General features: G+C 39.6%; 1 pseudogene; it reads left to right on the top strand.

Annotated features, from left to right (window-relative positions):
* The first annotated feature begins 14,667 nt into the window (after window positions 1–14,667).
* LOC115899086 lies at window positions 14,668–14,910 on the top strand (annotated as a pseudogene).
* Window positions 14,911–19,732: the final 4,822 nt, after the last annotated feature.

A 19,732-nucleotide genomic window follows, 5' to 3' on the forward strand; every position in this document is an offset into this window, starting at 1 on the left:
ACAATGGTCAATATTTAGGTAATAGGTACACTAGGAGCCCAATCCCATTATTACACAAGATATCCATGTAACAAACATGCACATACACCCCATGAATCTAAAATAAATTTTAGATCTTGAAAAGAAAGAAGAGAAACACAAACCATATGACTACAGAGGCAGAGATTGAGGTGATGCATCTACAAGCCAAGAAATGTCAAGGATTGTGGACATCATCAGAAGTCCAGAAAAAGGAATGGAATAAATTCTTACCAAGAGCCTTCAAAGAAAGAATGGCCCTGCTGACACCTTGATTTCAGAATTCCACCTTCCAGAACTATAACACAATAAATTTAAGCCACTCAGTTTATGGAACTTTGTTACAACAGCACTAGGAAACTAATATAGTTTATTTTCTGAATTAATTGAAGTGATCATATGTTTGCTTTTGGCTAGTCTGCTAATAAGCTGAATTACATTGATCAGTAGAATTTGCAGCAATGTCACTTCTTTTATTCCTGATATTGGTAATTTGTTATCTGCTAACTTTTTAAATCTGGTTAAAAAATTATTAATTTTGATCTTCTCAAAGAACCAGCTTTTGGTTTTATTGATTTTCATTACTTATTTCCTGACTTATATTTATTTCATTTGTTTCTTCTCAGACATTTATTATTTTCTTTTTTTCTGCTTAAAGTTTAATTTTTTTTCTTCTTTTAGGTTGTTAATATGATATCTCAAGTCATTAATTTGAGACTTTAAAATTAATGAATTTAGGTATTTTAGTGATATAAATTTCTCCCTAAATACTGCTTTAGCTGTATCTGACACATTTTGATATATTGTGCTTTCATTTTCATTTAGTTCAAACTATATTATAATTTTCTTTATGATTTTTTCTTTTCCCATGGTCTATTTAGGTTCCAAATATTTGGTATTTTTAAGACATCTTTTTGTTATTTATTTTAAATTTAATTCCAATGTGGTCAAAGAATATACTTTGTATGATTTAAATTATTCTGAATTTGTCTGGACTTGTTTTATAGCATAGTGTGGTAGATCTTGGTAAATATTTCATGTGCACTAGTAAAAAATATGTATTTCTAATGTTTGGGGGTGGAATGCTCTATTAATATTAATTACATCAATTTGTTTGACAATGTTTTTCAAGTCTTCCATATCCCTGTTCATTTCTTTTATTGAGAGAAGAATGCTGTGATAGAACGGAATAATAGCCTCCAAACATGCCCATGCCCTGCTTCTCAGAACTTTTGAATGTATTACTTTACATGGCAAAAGTGACTTTGCAGATGTCATTAAGATTACAGACCTTGAGATAGGGAGATTATCCTGGATTATCCAGGTGGGACCAGTATAATCACGTGAGGTCTGAGAAGAACCCTTCTCAGATGTGGTCAGAGGAAAAGGTCAGAGAAATGCACCATTGCTGGCTTTGAAGATGGACGAGGTGGAGCATGAGCCAAGGAATACTAACGGCCTCTATAAACTGGGAAAGACAAGGAAATAGATTCTCCCCCAGAGTCTCCAGAAGGTAATGAGGCCCAGAAAACTTTCATTTTAACCCAAAGAGACCTGTATCATACTTCTGACTTAAAGAACGTTATAAGATCAGTAAATATATGTTGTTTTAAACCACTAAGTTTGTGGCAATTTGTTTCTGCAGCAATAGAAAACTAATACAGTTACAATCTCTATTGTGGATTTGTCTGTTTCTCTTTGCAGTTGTCTCAGTTTTTGCTTCATTCATTTTGCAGCTCTATTATTATGAGTATAAATACTTAGAATCATTTGACCTCTTTGTCATTAAAAAAAAGATCTTCCTTATTCCTGCTATTAGTCTTTGCTTTGAACTCAAATTCATCTGATACGACTTCAGTCATTTAGCATGGTGTATCTTTTTCCATCTTTTAACTTTAAACCTATTTTTGTCTTTACATTTAAAGAAGTCTTTTGTAGGTAGATTTTTTTTTAATTAATCCAGCTGGGCAATCTCTGCCTTCTAACTGAGCTGCTTAGATAATTTACATTTAATGTGATTCCATAGTTGGGCTTCTATTTGTTTCATCTGTGCCTTGTTTCTCTTTTCTTCTTTTTCTACATTTTTAGATGAAGCATTTTTATGGTTCAATCGTTATCTCCTTGGTTAGCTCATTGTCGTATTATTTTATGTACGCTTTGTGGTTTATAGTATATTTAATTTATCACAGTACATATTATACCACTTAGCATGCAGTATAGAACCTTACAATAGAATGCCAGTCTGAGGAACTTGGAAAACCACTCCCACAGAGAAACATCCATTAGATTGGTCAAGATTACCAAATATAATCATTCAAAGTCTCTGAAGAGTGGCCAAAGGGCTTACAACAAATTGAGAAACATTTATTTAACAAAATCAATGGAAGCATCGTAAATAATGTAATACAGTAAATAAGGTTTATGCTGCACAATGGGGGAAGAGGCTATTCCTAAAACCCAGGTAATTCCTATGGACCCTTCAGGGCCACCATGTACAGTGTAAAAGTTCAGAGAAGACTACAGTCACTCTATACAAGCAACGCAGTAAGGGTTCAGCTCCCTCAGGACGAAGGCTGAACTACCCCACAGGTCAAAATCCATGTAAAAGACTGGCTAAGGCCATAAGAACATGAAATGGGTGCTAGAAGAAGAAATCCGTAAATGAAAACTATGGCCATTACAGAAACAGACACTGAACCTACCACATTTTCTTCCTAGGGAGCCATGTATTAATATATAATGATACAGTTTATTTTCCTCATCCCCTCTTCCTTTACATCACTGTTGTACATAGTTTGATGGTTGTAGATAATCCTACAATTCAGACCTTAGGTTGTGGAATATTGAAACAAAACAATGACAGAACTACAAGAACAAACATCCATCATGCAGAGATTCAGGATTTTGAAGGGATGCAGTTACTGATAAAACACTAGGTTAAGCCTTCTTTGGAGCGGCATACAGGTGACCCTTGAACAATGTGGAGGTTAGGGACGCCAACCACCTGCATAGTTGAAACTCCATGTATAACTTTTGACTGCCCCAAAACTTAGCTACTAATAGCCTACTGTTGACTGGAAGACTTACCAATAATATAAACAGTTGATTAACACATATTCTGTATGTTACATGTATTATATACTGTATTTTTATAATACAGTAAGCTAGAGGAAAACGTTATTAAGAAAATCACAAGGAAGAGAAAATATATTTAATATTCATTAAGTGGAAGTGGATCATCAGGAAGATCTTCATCCTTGTCGTCTTCAGGTTGAGGAGGCTGAGAAGGAGGAGGAAGAGGAGGGGTTGGTCTTGCTGTCTCAAGGGTAGCAGGGGTGGAGGAGGTGGAAGGGGAGATGGTGAAGACAAGCACACTTGGTGTAACTTTATGGAAATACATCAGAATTTCTGTCCAACATTTTTGCTTTTTCATTTCTCTAAAGATGTTTCTATATGGTACCAATTCTGCTTCCATCATTTGCTTTGGTTTTAGTGCCCCATCATAGAAGGATCTATGTCATCAAATAAGTCAAATGCCATCTTGTTTAATCAAAATCCTTCTGTCAGATAGTCTAATGTCAATTTGTTTTCTGGCACTGCTTCTTCTATGTCTTCTTCCTCATCAGCTGACACTGGTTCAGAAGCATTCATCTTCATTAGTCGTCTTCTGTTGATTCCTGCAGTGTAGTGTCTGTTAGCTCTTGAATTTCTCCAACATCCATATCTTTAAACTCTTCATCCTCCACTTTCTTGCCATATCCACAGTCTCTTTAATGATTTCCTTGATTGACTTTGTCATAAATTCTGTGAAGTCATGCACATCTGACATAGATTTCTGTAGCAGGAATTTATTGTTTTGGGCTTGATAGCTTTCACAGCTTTTACTATAACAACAATGACGTCTTCAATGGTGTAATTAGTCTGTCCAGATTTTCTTGAAGTTCTCTTCCACAGCATTGACAATCCTTCCCATAGAATACTATATGTAATGCAACTTAGTTGTCTTTATGCTCATCTCATCTAGAAGCTGAATTTGAGACAATGTGTTTGGGGGCAAGTAGACCACTTTGATATCTTCACTGTTGAACTCATGGGTTCACCCAGAGGTGGCCAAGGAGCATTGTCTGATAGTGAAATAACTTTAAAATGCAGTCTCTTAATGGCAAGGAACTTCCCGACTTTCAGGGACAAAGCATCAATGGAATCAATCCAGAAAAAGTGTTCTCATTGTCCAGGTCTTCTTGTTGTACAAGAAAAACCTGGCAGTTGGAGTTTATCTCTTCCCTTCAAAGCTCTAGGGTTAGCAGCTTTATAGATAAGGGCACACCTAATCATAAACCCGACTGCATTTGGACAAAACAGTAGCATTAGTCTATCCCTTCCTGCCCTAAATCCTGGTGCTCACTTCTCTTTCTTACTAATAAATGTCCCTTGTAGCATTTTTTGTTTTTACAGAATAGAGTACTTTCATCTGCATAAAAACCTATTCAGGCAGATATCCTTTCTCCTCAGTGCTTTTCTTGATGGTGCCTGGGAAGTTCTCTGCTGCCTCTAAGTTGGCAAAAGCTGCTTCTCCTGTTATTTTGACATTTTTAAGGCCAAATCTCTTTCTAAAATTATCAAATCATCCTTTTCTGTCATTAAATTCTCAGGCTTGAGATCCTTCCTTTTGCTTTAAGTTGTCATATAATGACTTTGCTTTTTCTTGAATCATATTAGAGTCTATAGGACATGCCTTTTTACAGCAATCCTGTACCTACATAAGAGCTGCGTTTTCAACATGAGATAAAAACCTATTTCACAGTAAGTCCAAGGTTTTCACACCTGTTGGCACAGCTAGCACGATGACTTCACTATTTTTACAATAGTCCTTACACTGTATTCATTTATTTTAAAATGGTGGGCAACCACCACTGCAGACCTCAATCCATGGTACATGTTTTTCAACTTTTTCAATTCAACTTTTTCTTGTAATGTCATGCCTTTTCTCTGCTTTTTAGGAGCACTTCCAGCATCATTAGTGGTACTTTGTATGTTTCCCATGGTGTTATTCAAACTTTACGATGTTGCACTAAACACGATGAAAAATACAGGAGAACTGCAATCACTTTTTACTGCGAAATGCAATTTACTGGAGGGTTGAATTCTTCGTGTTAGAGGCTTAGCATCACACAGTGTTTTAAGCAGATACTCACAACACTTGAGCTCACTGCAACAGCAACAAGAGATGGTTACAAAATTATTACAGTAGTACAGTATGTATCACAGTTAGTTTTATGCAGTTATGATTTAATATTGCATCTTTACATTTGAATTTATCTTTACTGTGAATAGCAACATGTGCAGTCTGTGTGTGTAAGTTTTGATAAATTTTAACTTTTTTAAATAGATTTGTGCATATTTTACTGTAGTAAATGATAAAATAGGTGACTATCTACATACTAGTAGTGAACCTTGAAATAAAACTTTGAAACTAGAATTAGGACATGGTCCTGGACTTTAAATCTTGGATACGGACCTCAAACATAAACATTGAACCTGGACCCCAAGGATAAACTGTGAACATTTTACCTAAAAATTGGACTATAGCATCAAATCTGGACCTTGGACATAAACCTGAACTGACCTTTAATGAAGGCCTTGGAAGTGAACACAAAATCTCCAACCACCAAGACACTTGACTTGGATGTTGGACCTCAAGCTATGCTTAGATTTATCCAGGACCTCAAACCTGACTTTAGACCTAGACCTGGGTGTTAGACCTGAAACAATTGACTTGGAATTTGAACCTGTACTATAAGTCTTGACCTGAACCTCAGACATAGACTTGTACTTGATATCTGGACTTTATACTTTCACTTTAGACTGGGATTTGGCCAGATCATTGGACCTGACCATAGGCCTGGACTTTGAAAACTGGAACTTAAACCTGGATCTCAGGCCTGAATATGAATCTTGGATCTGGATCTTGGACCTTGCTTTGGAATGCACTTAGGACCTGACCTAAGGCATGAAACTTTGCTCTTAACTTAGACCATGATACTGAATTTTGGACCTGGACCTAGACTTCGGCATTGGACCTGGACATTGCACCTAGAACTTACACCCGGACCTCAAACCTGGGTAAGAATTTTGGACCTGGATCTTGGACGTTTCTTTGAACTCATATTAGACCTAATCTTGGGCCTGGAACCTGAACTTTGGATGTGGATCTAGACCATTGGATCCAGGGTATTGGATCTAGGTTTTGGACTTTAGAAATGGATTTTGGACCTTTAACCTAGACCTCAAAACATGGACTTCCCTATTGCTTTGTAGAAAAAATAATAATGAACATAAGCACTTCTAAGCAAAAAATCTAAAATTTAAAAAACTCATTCCTCTCAATTACACTGTTGAATTCTAGCAGCATTTGTGAAAATCAGCTAATAATCACATAGAGTGCACAAAAGTTCCTATTGCAAGTTAGAGTGAGTTAAAGTGAATCTAAACAATACTTGTGTGAAAAAGTCTATTACCACATATTAATATTATTATCAAAAGTACTTTCTTATTCAAATTAGAGCCAATTAAGATGAATCAGGTAAGTGTGAAAACAAGCAGTTTCCCCAAATGTATAAACAAGCCCAGTCTCATACATTCTTCTCAAAAGTATGTTCTTACTGAAAATTAAATAAAATCAGGCGTACTTGCTCAATAAAAAAGAACACAAGTTCAGAATCAGAATCAAAGTTCAAACTTTAGCTCCAACATCAAAGTCATGGTCCAGAGTCAAAATAAAAGGTCTAGATCCATGTCCAGTTTCTCGTGTATAAGGTCTGGCCTAATGTCCAATGCAAAGCCACATCCGGAGTTCAAAGTCCTGGCTCACAGTCTAGATCCAAGTTGAAGTTCTAGGTGTGAGGTCCAAGTCCAAGGTCCACACTGAAGTTCTGTAAGCCATATCCAGAGCCATGTCAGGTTCTGGTCAAGGTCCTATTCTAAGGTCCAGAGCTGAGTTTAGGTCCAAGTTTCAAGGTTGACTTTGAAGTCCTAAGCTCAAGTCCAGTCCCAAGTTGGAGGTCCAGATTCAAATGCAGGCTTAATGCAGGGGTCCAACGTTCATGTCCTGGTATAAGGCCCAGATACATGTACAGGCCCATCATCCATGTGCAAGTCCAGTTTCCATGTTTAAACCCAGGTCCAATGTCTAGATCAAAACAAGGTCCAAGATCCAGACCAAAGGTCTATATCCAAGTCTAATTTCCAGATATAAGTTCAGGACAAAGAAGCAAATAAACGTCAAAGTCTGAGGTCAAGGTCCAAACTTTAGATCCAAGGTCTAAGTTCAAAACCAAGGTTCAAGGTTCGGGTCTGAGGTTCTGGTCAAGGCCCAAGACTGATTTCCAAGATCCAAGTCCAGTTCCACATCTAAGGTCCAGATCCAAATGCAGGTTTACTGTAGAAGGGCAAGGACAAGGTCTAAACCTCAGGTCTTGGTCTAGGTTTAAATTAATATGTAAATGTTAGATCTAGACTCAGGTCCAAGATTCAGGTCTACTGGCAAATCCAAGGACCTGAAAAAAATCCATGACTAAATTCCAAATCCAAAATTCATATCCTAGGTCAGTTCCAGGTCCAGGTCAGAATTTCAGATCTGAGGTCCAAATCCAAGGTTAGAAGTCCAGATCTAAGATCCAAGATACAGCTCTAGGTTCCCAGTCTTAATCTAAGACCCAGGTCCAGTTCAAATCCACATTATAAATCCAAGTTCGTTCAACATCTGAGACCAGATCAAAGTCAGGGTCTAAGTCCAGGTCTAAGCCTCAGGTCCACAGTCTTGGTTGAAGATCAAGTTCTAGCACCAAGTTTTAAGCAAGATCATGTTCATGTCTGAGCTCAAAGATCCCAAGGTCAAATGTCAGTGTCCAAGATTCAAGTCCCAAATCCAGGTTCATGACCAAGAATGAGATCTAAAATCAAGTCCCAGCTCATAGAAAAATTCAAATCTAAGTTGAGAGCTTATGTTCAGTCCAAGGTCTAAAACCATATACATAGTCTAGGCCAAGGCCTAAGGTTTGGGACCAGTTCAAAGTCTGAAGTCCAGATACAAGATCCAGATCTAACAATCAGGTCCTGATTCAAGATGCTGGCCTAAGACCAATGTCTAGGTCTGAGACCTAGGTCCATATTTCCAGGACAAAGTTCAGGTCCAGGACTCGGTTACTGATCCAAAGTCAGGGTCCATTGCAGAGGTACAAAGTCCAGGTCCAATATCCATATCGATAGTCATGCCCAGGTTTAGGTCTGATGTTTAGGCCTAAGGTTCAACTTTGAGTTTAGAGATTGAAGTTCAAGGACAAGTCAAGAGCTCATGTCCAGTTTCAAGGTACAGAACCAAATTCAGGTCATGATCAGATCAGAGGTCTAGGTCCAAGATCCCTAGCTTCAAAATTAAAGATACTGATCCAATTTCTAAGTCCAAAGAAAATATCTGAATCCAGATCCAAGATTCATAAGGACTAGGACAATGCCCAAAGTCTAAGTCCAGTTCCAAGGTCCAGGTTCAAGATCCAGGTACCAAAAACTGGTTAGATTCATCTTAACTTGGACAAATACTGTTTGGATTTGTTTTAATCTGCTTTAACTTACAATAGTAACTTTTAAGAACACTGTGACTTGGATCTAGTTTTCACAAATACTGCATGGATTCACCTTTTGTCTAACTGAAAATAAGAAGTTCCTTTTTAGAGTTATGTGTTATAGTTAGCTCATTTTTGCTTATTCTACTAAGATTCGTGTCACCAGAATTGAATCTGCTGAGAGGAATGTGTGCTTTTCAGATTTTGCTCAGGTAATGTTTAAGTACCTTACAGATCATTTTACCAAGCAACAAGTTACTTTGGAGAAGAGTGTTTGAGACTTGTTTACACCAATAATGCTTCATTTTAAAACAACTATACAGTTTCCCAGTTCCACCCAAATGAGTTGTCCAATTCTCCCTGGTCCTCTGTCTTACAACTAAAAATCTCTGGACACAAAACAACATAAGCATAAGAAGACTTTGGACTGGGCATGGTAGCTCATGCCTGTAATCTTAGAACTTTGGAAGGCCAAGGAAAGAGGATTGCTTGAGGCCAAGAGTTTGAGAGACCAGCCTGGCCAACATAGCAAAATCCCATCTGTATTTAAAAAAAAAAAAAAAAAAAAAAAAACAGTTGGTTCTTCAGAAAGATAAACAAAATGAATAAACTGCCAGCCAGGCTAATGAAGAAAAAGAAAAGAAGAGAAAAAATTCAAATAAACAAGATCAGAACTGAGAAAGGAAATATTACAACTGATACCACAGAAATACAAAAAATCACAGACTATTATGAACAATTATATGCTCACTAACTAGAAAATCTATAGGGTATGGATAAATTCCTGGAAACATACAGTCTTCCTGATTGAACTAGGAGAAATAGAAACCTTGAACAGACCAATAACAAGTAGCAAGATTGAATCAGTAATTTAAAAAATCTTCCAACAAAGAAAAGCCCAGGACCAGATGGATTAACAGCCAAATTCTCCCAAACGTACAAAGAACTAATATCAATCTTCTAGAAACTGTTCCCAAAAACTGAGAAGGAGGGAATTCTTCCTAACTCATTGTATGAGGCCAGTATCTCCCTGATACCAAATCCAGACAAGGACACAACAGAAACAACAGAAAAGAAAACTACACAGATCAATATCCCTAATGAACATAGATGTAAAAGTCCTCAAGAAAACACTAGCCAACTGAATCCAATAGCACATCAAAAAGATAATACACAGACAGGTGTGGTGATGCATTCCTTTAGTCTTGGCTACTTGGGAGTCTGAGGCAGGAGGATTGCTTGAGCTCAGGAGTTTGACACCAGCCTAGGCAACACAGTGAGAACCTGTTTCAACAAAAAATTTAAACATTAGCTGAGCATGGTGGTATATGCCTATAGCCCCAGTTACTTCAGAGGCTGAGACAGGATTGCTTGAGCTCAGGAGGTCAAGGCTGCAGTGAGCCGTGATCATGCCACTGTGCTCTAGTCTCTGACGAGCGAGATCTTGTCTCAAAAAAAAAAAATATTTTTCACTGGGAGCAGTGGTTCATGCTTGTAATCCCAGCATTTTGGGAGGCCAAACTGGGTGGATTGCTTAAAGCCGGGAGTTCAAGGCCAGCCCGGCCAACATGGTGAAACCCTCTCTCTACTAAAAAAATACGAAAATTAGCTGGATGTGGTGGTGCATGCCTGTAATCCCAGCTTCTTGGGAGGCTGAAGCACAAGAATTGCTTGAACCTAGCAGGCGGAGGTTGCAGAGTTGAGATCATGCCACTGTACTCCAGCCTGGGCAACAAAGAAAAACTGTTTCAAAACAAAAAAAAAGTTTTTTTAAGGTACACAAATCTCTCATATACTGTAGGTAGGAATGTAAATTAGTACAACCACTATGGAGAACAGTTTGGAGGTTCCACAAAAAACTACAAATAAAGATACCATATGATCCAGCAATCTCACTGCTGCGTACATACCCAATAGAAAGGAAATCAGTATATCAAAGAAACATCTGCACTCCCAAGTTTGTTGCAGCTCTGTTCACAATAGCCAAGATTCATAAGCAACCAAAATATCCATCAACAGATGAATGGATAAAGAAAATGCGGTACTTATGCACAATGGAGTACTATTCAGCCATAAAAAAGAACGAGATCTTGTCATTTGCAGCAACATGGATGGAACTGAGGGTCATTACGCTAAGTGAAATAACCCAAGCCAAGAAAGACAAACATCACATGTTCTCACTTACTTGTGGGACCTAAAAATCAAAACAATTGAACTCTTGGAGATAGAGAGCAGAAGCATGGTTACCAGAGGTTGGGAAGAATAGTGGAGGGTAGGGAGAAGAAGTGGGGATGGTTAATGCATACAAAAATCATAGTTAGAAATAATGAATAAGACCTAGTATTTGATAGCATAACAGGGTGACTATAGTCAATAATAATTGTACATTTTAAAATAACTAAAAGAGTATAATTGGATTGTTTATAACACAAAGGACAAATGCTTAAGGGAATGGGTATCCCATTTTATATGATATGATTATTATGCACTGTATGCCTGTATCAAAACATCTCATGTATCCCATAAATATATACTCCTACTGTGTACCCCCCAAAAGTGTGCAAAGGATATGAATAGTCTTTTTTTTTTTTTTTTGAGATGGAGTCTCACTCTGTCACCCAGGCTGAAATGCAGTGATGTGATCTCAGCTCACTGTAAGCTCTGCCTTCCAGTTTCATGCCATTCTCCTGTCTCAGCCTCCCAAGTAACTGAGACTACAGGCATCTGCCACCATGCCCAGCTAATTTTTTGTATTTTTAGTACAGATGGGGTTTCATCATGTTAGCCAGGATGGTCTCGATCTCCTGACACCATGATCTGTCCACCTCGGCCTCCGAAAGTGCTGGGATTACAGGCATGAGCCACCGCGCCCAGCCCCATGAAAATTCATTTTTTAAAAGAAGACATACAAAAGGCCAGCAGGTGTGTGAAAAAATGCTCAACATCACTAATCATCAGAGAAATACAAATTAAAACCACAATGGGATATCAACTTACCTCAGTCAGAATCACTATTAGTAAAAAGTCAAAAAATAACAGATGTTGTCAAGGATGCAGAGAAAAGGGAACTCTTATATGCTGTTGGTGGGAATGAAAATTAGTACAATCTGTGTAGAAAACAGTATAGAGATTTCCCAAAAAACTGAAAATAGAACTACCATCTGATCCAGCAATCCCACTACTGGTATCTACCCAAAGGAAAAGAAATCAACCCGTCAGGCCTGCCACAGTGACTCATGCCTATAATGTTAGCACTTCAGGAGGCCGAAGTCAGAGGATTGCTTGAGCCCAGGAGTTTGAGACCAACCTGGGCAACATAGTTAGACCTTGTCTCTATTAAAAATAAAAATTAAAAAAATTAAAAAATTTGCCAGGTATGGTAGTATGCACCTGTAGTCCCAGCTACTTGGGAGGCTGAAGCAGGAGGCGCTCTTGAGCTTGGGAGGTTGAGGCTGCAGAGAGCTATGATCAAGCTACCATACTCCAGCCTGGGCAACAGAGCAAGATCCTGTCTTAAAAAGAAAAAAATAGGAATCAATACATCAAAAAGATACCTGCACTCATATATTTATTGCAGCACTATTCACAATAGCAAGTATGGAATCAACCAAAATATCCATCAACAGATGACTGGATAAAGAAAATGTGGTGTATATACACAACAGAATACTATTCACTGTTTAAAAAAGAATAAAACCATGTCTTTTGCAGTAACATGGATGGAACTGGAGGTCATTATCTTAAGCGAAACAAGTCAGACATAGAAAAACAAATATTGCATGTTTTCACTCAGCAGTGGGAGCAAAATATGTGTACATATGGATGTAGAGAGGAGAATGATAGATTATGGAGAGTCAGAAGAGTGAAGGAGTAGGAGGGGGATTGATGATGAGAGATTACTTAATTGGTGCAATGTATGTTATTTGAGTTATGGTTACCCTAATGGCTACCCTAAAAGCCCTGACTTGACTGCTATGCAATCTATGCATGTAACAAAACTGCACTTATACCCCATAAATTTATACAAATAAACAAAAAGAAAAGAGAAATACAGAATGAGAATGATATGGTTTGGCTCTGTGTCCCTACCCAAATCTCATGTCGAATTTTGTAATTCCCAATATTGGGGCAGGGACCTGATGGGAGGTGATTGGATCATGGGGGTGGATTTCCTCCTTGCTGTTCTCATGATAGTGATTGAGTTCTCCTGAGATCTGGTTGTTTAAGAGTGTGTAGCACTTCCCCTTCACTCTCTCTCTCCTGCTCCACTGTGGTAAGACTTGCTTGCTTCCCCTTCGCCTTCTGCCTTCTGCCATGATTGTCAGTTTCCTGAAGCATCCCAGCCATTCTTCCTGTACAGACTGTGGATCTGTGAGTCAATTAAACCTCTTTTCTTCATAAATTACCCAATCTCAGATAGTTCTTTACGTCAGTGTGAGAATGAACTAATACAGATAAATAAATGAAACAAAGAGAAAATGGCAAATCATCAATAAATATAAATATACCAATAAAGCAACAGATATTGGCAGAGTAGATTTTAAAGATGACACAACAATATACTATATACAAGAAATTCACTTCAAATATAAAGACACAGATCCGTTGAAAGTATAAAGGTGGAAAAAATACACCATGCAAACTTTGAGCCCAATAAAAAGTATATTAATGTCAGATAAGGTAGACTTCAAAGCAAAGAAAATTACTAGATGCAAAGAGGGCCATTACATAATGATAAAAGAATCAGTCCACTAGAAAGATATGGCAATGTTCAATGTGTAAATACCAAATAACAGAGCCTCAAAATACATAAGTGATCTGAAAGGAGAAATTGAAAAACCCACAATTGGAGTTGGGAACCTTAGCACCCTACTCTCAGCATTTGTTAGAACTACTAGGAAAAAAAATTAGCAAGAATATAAAAGAGCTGAACCACACAACCAACCAACAGAATCAAACTGACATATATAGAACACTCCACCTAACAAAAGCAGAATATATATTATTTGTAAGTGTTCATGGTACATGCACTAAGACAGACCGTATCCAGGGGTGTCTAATTTTTTGGCTTCCATGGGCCACATTGGAAGAAGAATAATTATCTTGGGCCACACATAAAATACACTAGCACTAATGATAGCTGATGAGCTTTAAAAAAAAAAAATCACAAGAAAATCTCATAATGTCTTAAGAAAGTTTATGAATCTGTATTGGGCCACATTCAAAGCCATCCTGGGTTGCATGTAAAAAAAGTACAAAAAGTAACCAGGTGTGGTGAAAAAGTACAAAAAGTAACCAGGTGTGGTGGCACATGCCTATAGTCCCAGCTAATCAGTAGGCTGAGGTGGGAGGATCACTTGAGCCCGGGAGGTGCAAGTTGCAGTGAGCCAAGATTGCACCACTGTACTCCAGCCTGGGTAATAGGGTGAGAGCGTGAGACCCTGTCTTAAATATATATATATATTTTTTATATATATTTTAAATATATATATTATATATATACACACACACATACATATCTTTACACACATACAGATACACACATATACACACACATATATATGTATAGAACTAAATTAAAATGAAAGTATAATATATCAAAATATGTGGGATACAGGTAAATGGTTGAGAAGGAAGTATAACACTAAAGGCTCACATTAGAAAAGAGAAGAAGTCTCGAATCAATAATGTAAGCATCCATCTGAAGAAACTTTAGAAAAAGAAAAGAAAAATAAACCCCAAGCAGGCAGAAGGGAGGAAATAATAAAGATAAGATTAGAAATCAGTGAAATTAAAAAATTAAAAAATAATAGAGAAAAATCAACGAAACACAGCCTGCTTGTTTGAAAAATTTTAAAAAGACAATAAACCCCTAACAAGACTCACAAAGGTAAAAAGAGAAAACACGAATCACCAGTATCATAAATGAAATACCACAATTTTATGCTGATAAATTTGACTCACTTGCTCTTCCCGCCATCTTGGCTCCTGTGGAGGCTTGCTGGTAACAGGACTTACAAAAGGAAATATGTCTGGAAGGCTGTGGTCCAAGGCCATTTTTGCTGGCTATAAACGGGGTCTCCGGAACCAAAGGGAACACACAGCTCTTCTTAAAATTGAAGCTGTTTATGCCAGAGATGAAACAGAATTCTATTTGGACAAAAAGGCCCATGGAAACAGTGGCATGGTTCGTGCCAAATTCCGAAACAATCTTCCTGCTAAGGCTATTGGACATGGAATCCGAGTGATGCTGCACCCCTCAAGGATTTAAACTAAAGAAAAGTCAATAAATAAAAGTGTATTTAAAAAAAAAAAAAAGTACTCCCTTGAAGAAATGGACCAATTCCTCCAAAATCATAAACTACTAAAACTTAATCAAGATGTAATGGGTAATCTGAATAGTCCTATAACCATTGAAGAAATTGAATTCGTAATTTTAAAACTCCTAAAAAAGAAATATCCAGGCGTACGTAGTTTCAATGGAGAATTCTACCAAATTTTTCTTTTTAACTTAACACCAACTTTACACAACATCCTCCAGAATAATAGAAGGGGAGGGAATACTTTCCAACTCACTTTATGAGACTGGCATTACCCTGATATAAAAACCAGACAGCAGGCTGGGCACAGTGGCTCACGCCTATAATCCCAGCACGTTGGGAGGCTGACGCAGGCGGATCACTTAAGACCAAGAATTCGAGACCAGCCTGTCCAGCATGGCAAAACCCTGTCTCTACTAAAAATACAAGAATTAGCCAGGTGTAATGGTGCATATCTGTAATCCCAGCTACTGGCACATCTGTAATCCCAGCTGAGGCATGAGAATTGCTTGAACCCAGGAGGCAGAGGTTGCAGTGAGTTGAGATCATTTCACTGCATTCCAGCCTGGGCGACAGAGTGAGACTGTCTCAACAACAACAACAAGAACAACAACAACAACAGACTGCAATATTACAAGAAAAGAAAACTACAAATCAACATCTCCCATGAACTTAGACACCAAAATCCTCAACAAAAATTAGTAAACTGAGTACAGCAATGTATAAAAATAATTATGCAACATGACCAAGGTGATTTATTCCAAGTATACAAGACTGGTTCAATATTTAAAGAACAATCAATATAATTCACCATATAAACACCACATAAAAAAATATATATGTGTGTATATATATATATATAGAGAGAGAGAGAGAGAGTACTAGAATTTCTAACCACTGCAATAAAAGAAGAAAAATAAATAAAATGTTGCCAAGGCTGGTCTCAAGCGATCTGCCCATCTCAGCCTCCCAAAGTGCTGGGATTACAGTGGACTGTGCCACTACACTCTAGCCTGGGTGACAGAGTGAGACTATGTCTCAAAAATAAATAGATAAATAACTATAGTGCTGGAATTTCTAACCACTGCAATAAAAGAAGAAAAATAAATAAAAGCAAATAGATTGAGAAGGGAAAAATCAAACTGTTACTATCAGAAATGATACAACTGTCTATGTAGAAAATCACAAGCAATCTTTTTAAAAAATCTTCCAAATAAGAAGTGAGTCTAGCAAGGTAGCAGACACAAGATCAACGAACAAAAATCAACTAAAAAAAATTTTTTTTGAGACAGAGTCTCGCACTGTCGCCCAGGCTGGAGTGCAGTGGTATGATTCTCTGCTCACTGCGACCTCTGCCTCCCAGGTTCAAGCGATTCTCCTGCCTCAGCCTCCCGAGTAGCTGGGACTACAGGTGCGTGCCACCACGCCCAGCTAATTTTTGTATTTTTAATAGGGACGGGGTTTCACAATGTTGGCCAGGATGGTCTCGATCTCTTGACCTTGTGATCCGCCCGCCTCGGCCTCCCAAAGTGCTGGGATTACAGTTGTGTAATGACATTATAGCTGGAAATGACAGTTGTGTCATTTCCGATAGGAACCGTCTGGGCAACAGAGTGAGACCCTTTCTTGAACAAACAAAAAACAAACCAAAATCCCCCCACAAATAACAAAGGGAAGAAAATATACTTTTAAAGTGAAAAAAATCTGGGAGATACTACCTTAGCCAAGTGATCGAAGTTAGTATTACCAGTAATGGGACAGTCCTGACTCACTGCAGCCTTGACCTCCTGAGAGCAAGCAAGCAATCTTCCCACCTCAGCCCCCCAAGTAGCTGGAACTACAGGCATACACCACCACACCCAATTAATTTTTGTATTTTTTGTAGAGATTGGGGTTTCACCATGTTGCCCAGGCTGGTCTCAAGCGATCTGCCTGCCTCAGCCTCCCAAAGTGCTGGGATTACAAGCATGAGACACCATGCTCGGCCTGCTTATGCTATTTTCAATGTCCAAATAATCCGTATAATGGTTTTTGTTTTAGTGTGCATGGATATATGTTACTATTATGAATTAGGAAGAATGTTATATTTGAAACAATTTTTTTTTAATGGGATCTTGCTCTGCTGACTAGGCTAGAGTGCAGTGGTGCAATCATAGCTCACTGCAGACTCAGCAGTCCTCCTACCTCAGCCTCTTAAGTAGCTATGAATATAGGTGTGTGCCACTGTGCCTGGCTAATTTTAAAAAAAAATTTTTTTGCAGAGACAGGATCTTGCCATATTGCCTAGGCTAGTCTTGAACTCCTGGCCTCAAGCAATTTCCCCATCTCAGCCTCCAAAACTGTGGGAATTACAGGTGTCAGCTGCCGTACCCAGCTTGAATTCTTAATAGAAAATGTTGCATAAGCCCACCAATAAAATAAAAGTTTGTTAATTAATATGTAGATATTTTTGTAATATACATAATTTAAAACATGTCCTGGTACTCTCTTAAAGTGTCTACATTTGGACACTTGAGACCATGTGCCTGAGAATTCATTGCAAAATTGCCCTTGAGGTTGTTGAAGTCAGACATTCAGGCAGAGATGATAGGGATGGCTCCAGGGCAGCCTTCAGCCCTACTTTCAGTCACCCTCCACCCACCACCCCTTCTCCCATATGCTCAACTCAGAGCCCTGGGTCCCAAAACAGATACACTCCATTAACAAGCAAGGGTATGCCCTCCCACCCCAAGCTGCCAACAGGCAAAAGACCAGAACCAACAAATATCTGGAGAGATTTGGGTTCTTCTAAGGAGACTCATCACCCACCTCCTTTCTCTCTTCCCCCTGCCCTCCCTCTCTCCTTCTTCCCTTAAACACCTTCATTCCATGGGTGAGAACACTGAGGTCCAGAAGGGGCAGAGGCTGAACTAATGGCATGGTCAAGATCACCACAGAGCCAGGACTCAACCTATCCTGGTTTCAGGAGAGCCCTGCAATGGGGTAGGAGGCAGGAATCTTGGCTCAGGATTCACCTGCCCTGGCTTTCAACAGGCTGCTCGTTCCAGCCTGGAGCAAGCCACTGTGCCCATCAGGACTCAGCCGATGCAGCTCTTGACTGGGCTTCCAGGAAGGGCTGCATGGCACGGCCCGTGGTTCCCTGCCCCCTGCAACCTGCAGCGCACCACCCTGTGCCCAGGGGTGAAGTGCTCTCAAACAACTGCTCTGGTCACCAATCCACACCCCAACCCTCAAAGCAGAGTCTCCACCCTCCCTGTTCCTGGACAATTCATCTCATCCTGTTTCCTCCTCCAGGAGCCTGGTTAGAGGCGTCTGAAAGGCAACTCATCCCTCCTTGGCAAACTCCCTCTCCCACTCTGGAAGACAAAGAGGCTGTTGACTCCTCCCTGGCAGTAAAGAGCACCCAGCCCTTGGGAACTAGGCTCCTGGGAAGTTGGGTTTGCCTCTCCTCCCTTCCCGATGGGTCTTTGACAAAAAGAAGCAACTCCTCCTGTGACACACCTAAATCACCCCCGCTGCTTCCAGCCAGTTCCCTCTGGCTCCACGGAAAAGCCATTATGCAGCTTCAGGCTTTGTGTGCATGTGAAGGGGCTGGTGCTGGTAAGGACAGTCTGTCCTTCAAGATGGAATGTGTGCCCATTGTCCAGTGCAGATAACCCAGACCCCAGCCTGTAGCCCTGAGAGGAAGACGGAAGCTGGCTCCTTTCCAAACCTCACTGCACTGCATGCCTCACCAGGGCACAGATGGTGGCATTCTAAGTGATGAGGAGCCCCTGACACTTACACAGAGTTTAACTATCTTCCAGGGAAGCAGGATTTTTGTGGGGCTCTAAATTCATCTGTGACTTAAGCAACAGTTCTCTGTTAACCAGACCTTGTGTTACCCAGAGCACGCTCTCCCTTGGCTTCAGCAGCCAACAGGGACAGCCTTCTGTGGAAGTCAGGGATGTGGGGGTGCTCCTGGGTTCCCAGACCTCCTCAGAGACCATCAGAAGTGGAAAGAGAACCTCAAGCTCCAGCCCAGCCCCACTCTGTGTGGTGTGTGACTTGGGGCTCTTTGGGTTTCAGCTTCCTCAGAGATGAGCAATCTCTCAGACTGTCCAGCTTAGGGACTATCTCTTGTTTCTAACAGGTGTGTCATCTATTGGCTCTCCAAAACCTATCCTGCTCTGTCCTCTACCTGCATAGAATAAGGGCTGGGACATTAAACCATCCTCCAAACCACCAGGGGCCTGAAGCTTCCAGCCCTTCCCCCAAAGAGTAGATATCTTGCAATTCTGGAAGGAGAATATGCTCCTCAGTCCTGGGGCCACACAGATCTCCCAGCCAAATCTCACCTCACACATATGGTACAAAAAGGTAAAGTACACATATAGGACCTAAAGACTATGACATCAGAGCACAGGAGTGAGGCAGGACAGGAGCTGTAGGAACAGTCCTTCCTGATTCACTATGTGAGCTTCCCCAGGTCCCTTAGCCTCTCGCAGCTTCAATTTCTTCAACAATATAATGGGCACACACATACACCCCAACAGAGTCCAAGATGTGGCCCAGACTCTCCTTAATACTTACTCAGTTCTGCTCCCTGCCCAACAGGTCATTGCTCTGCCCACCCTGTGTTTCTTTTCATGCCACAGGGAAAACTGGACCAGCCACCCCCTTCTCATAGGGAAATTCTGCAATCGCATCATTCAGAGTGGTGATCAAGCCCAGACATAGCCTTCATTTATGAAGGCCTGGTCCAGCAGGAATCGTGCATTCCTTTCTCTGAGC

The sequence above is a fragment of the Rhinopithecus roxellana genome, chromosome 1 (assembly GCF_007565055.1).
Source record: "Rhinopithecus roxellana isolate Shanxi Qingling chromosome 1, ASM756505v1, whole genome shotgun sequence".
Lineage (NCBI taxonomy): Eukaryota > Metazoa > Chordata > Mammalia > Primates > Cercopithecidae > Rhinopithecus > Rhinopithecus roxellana.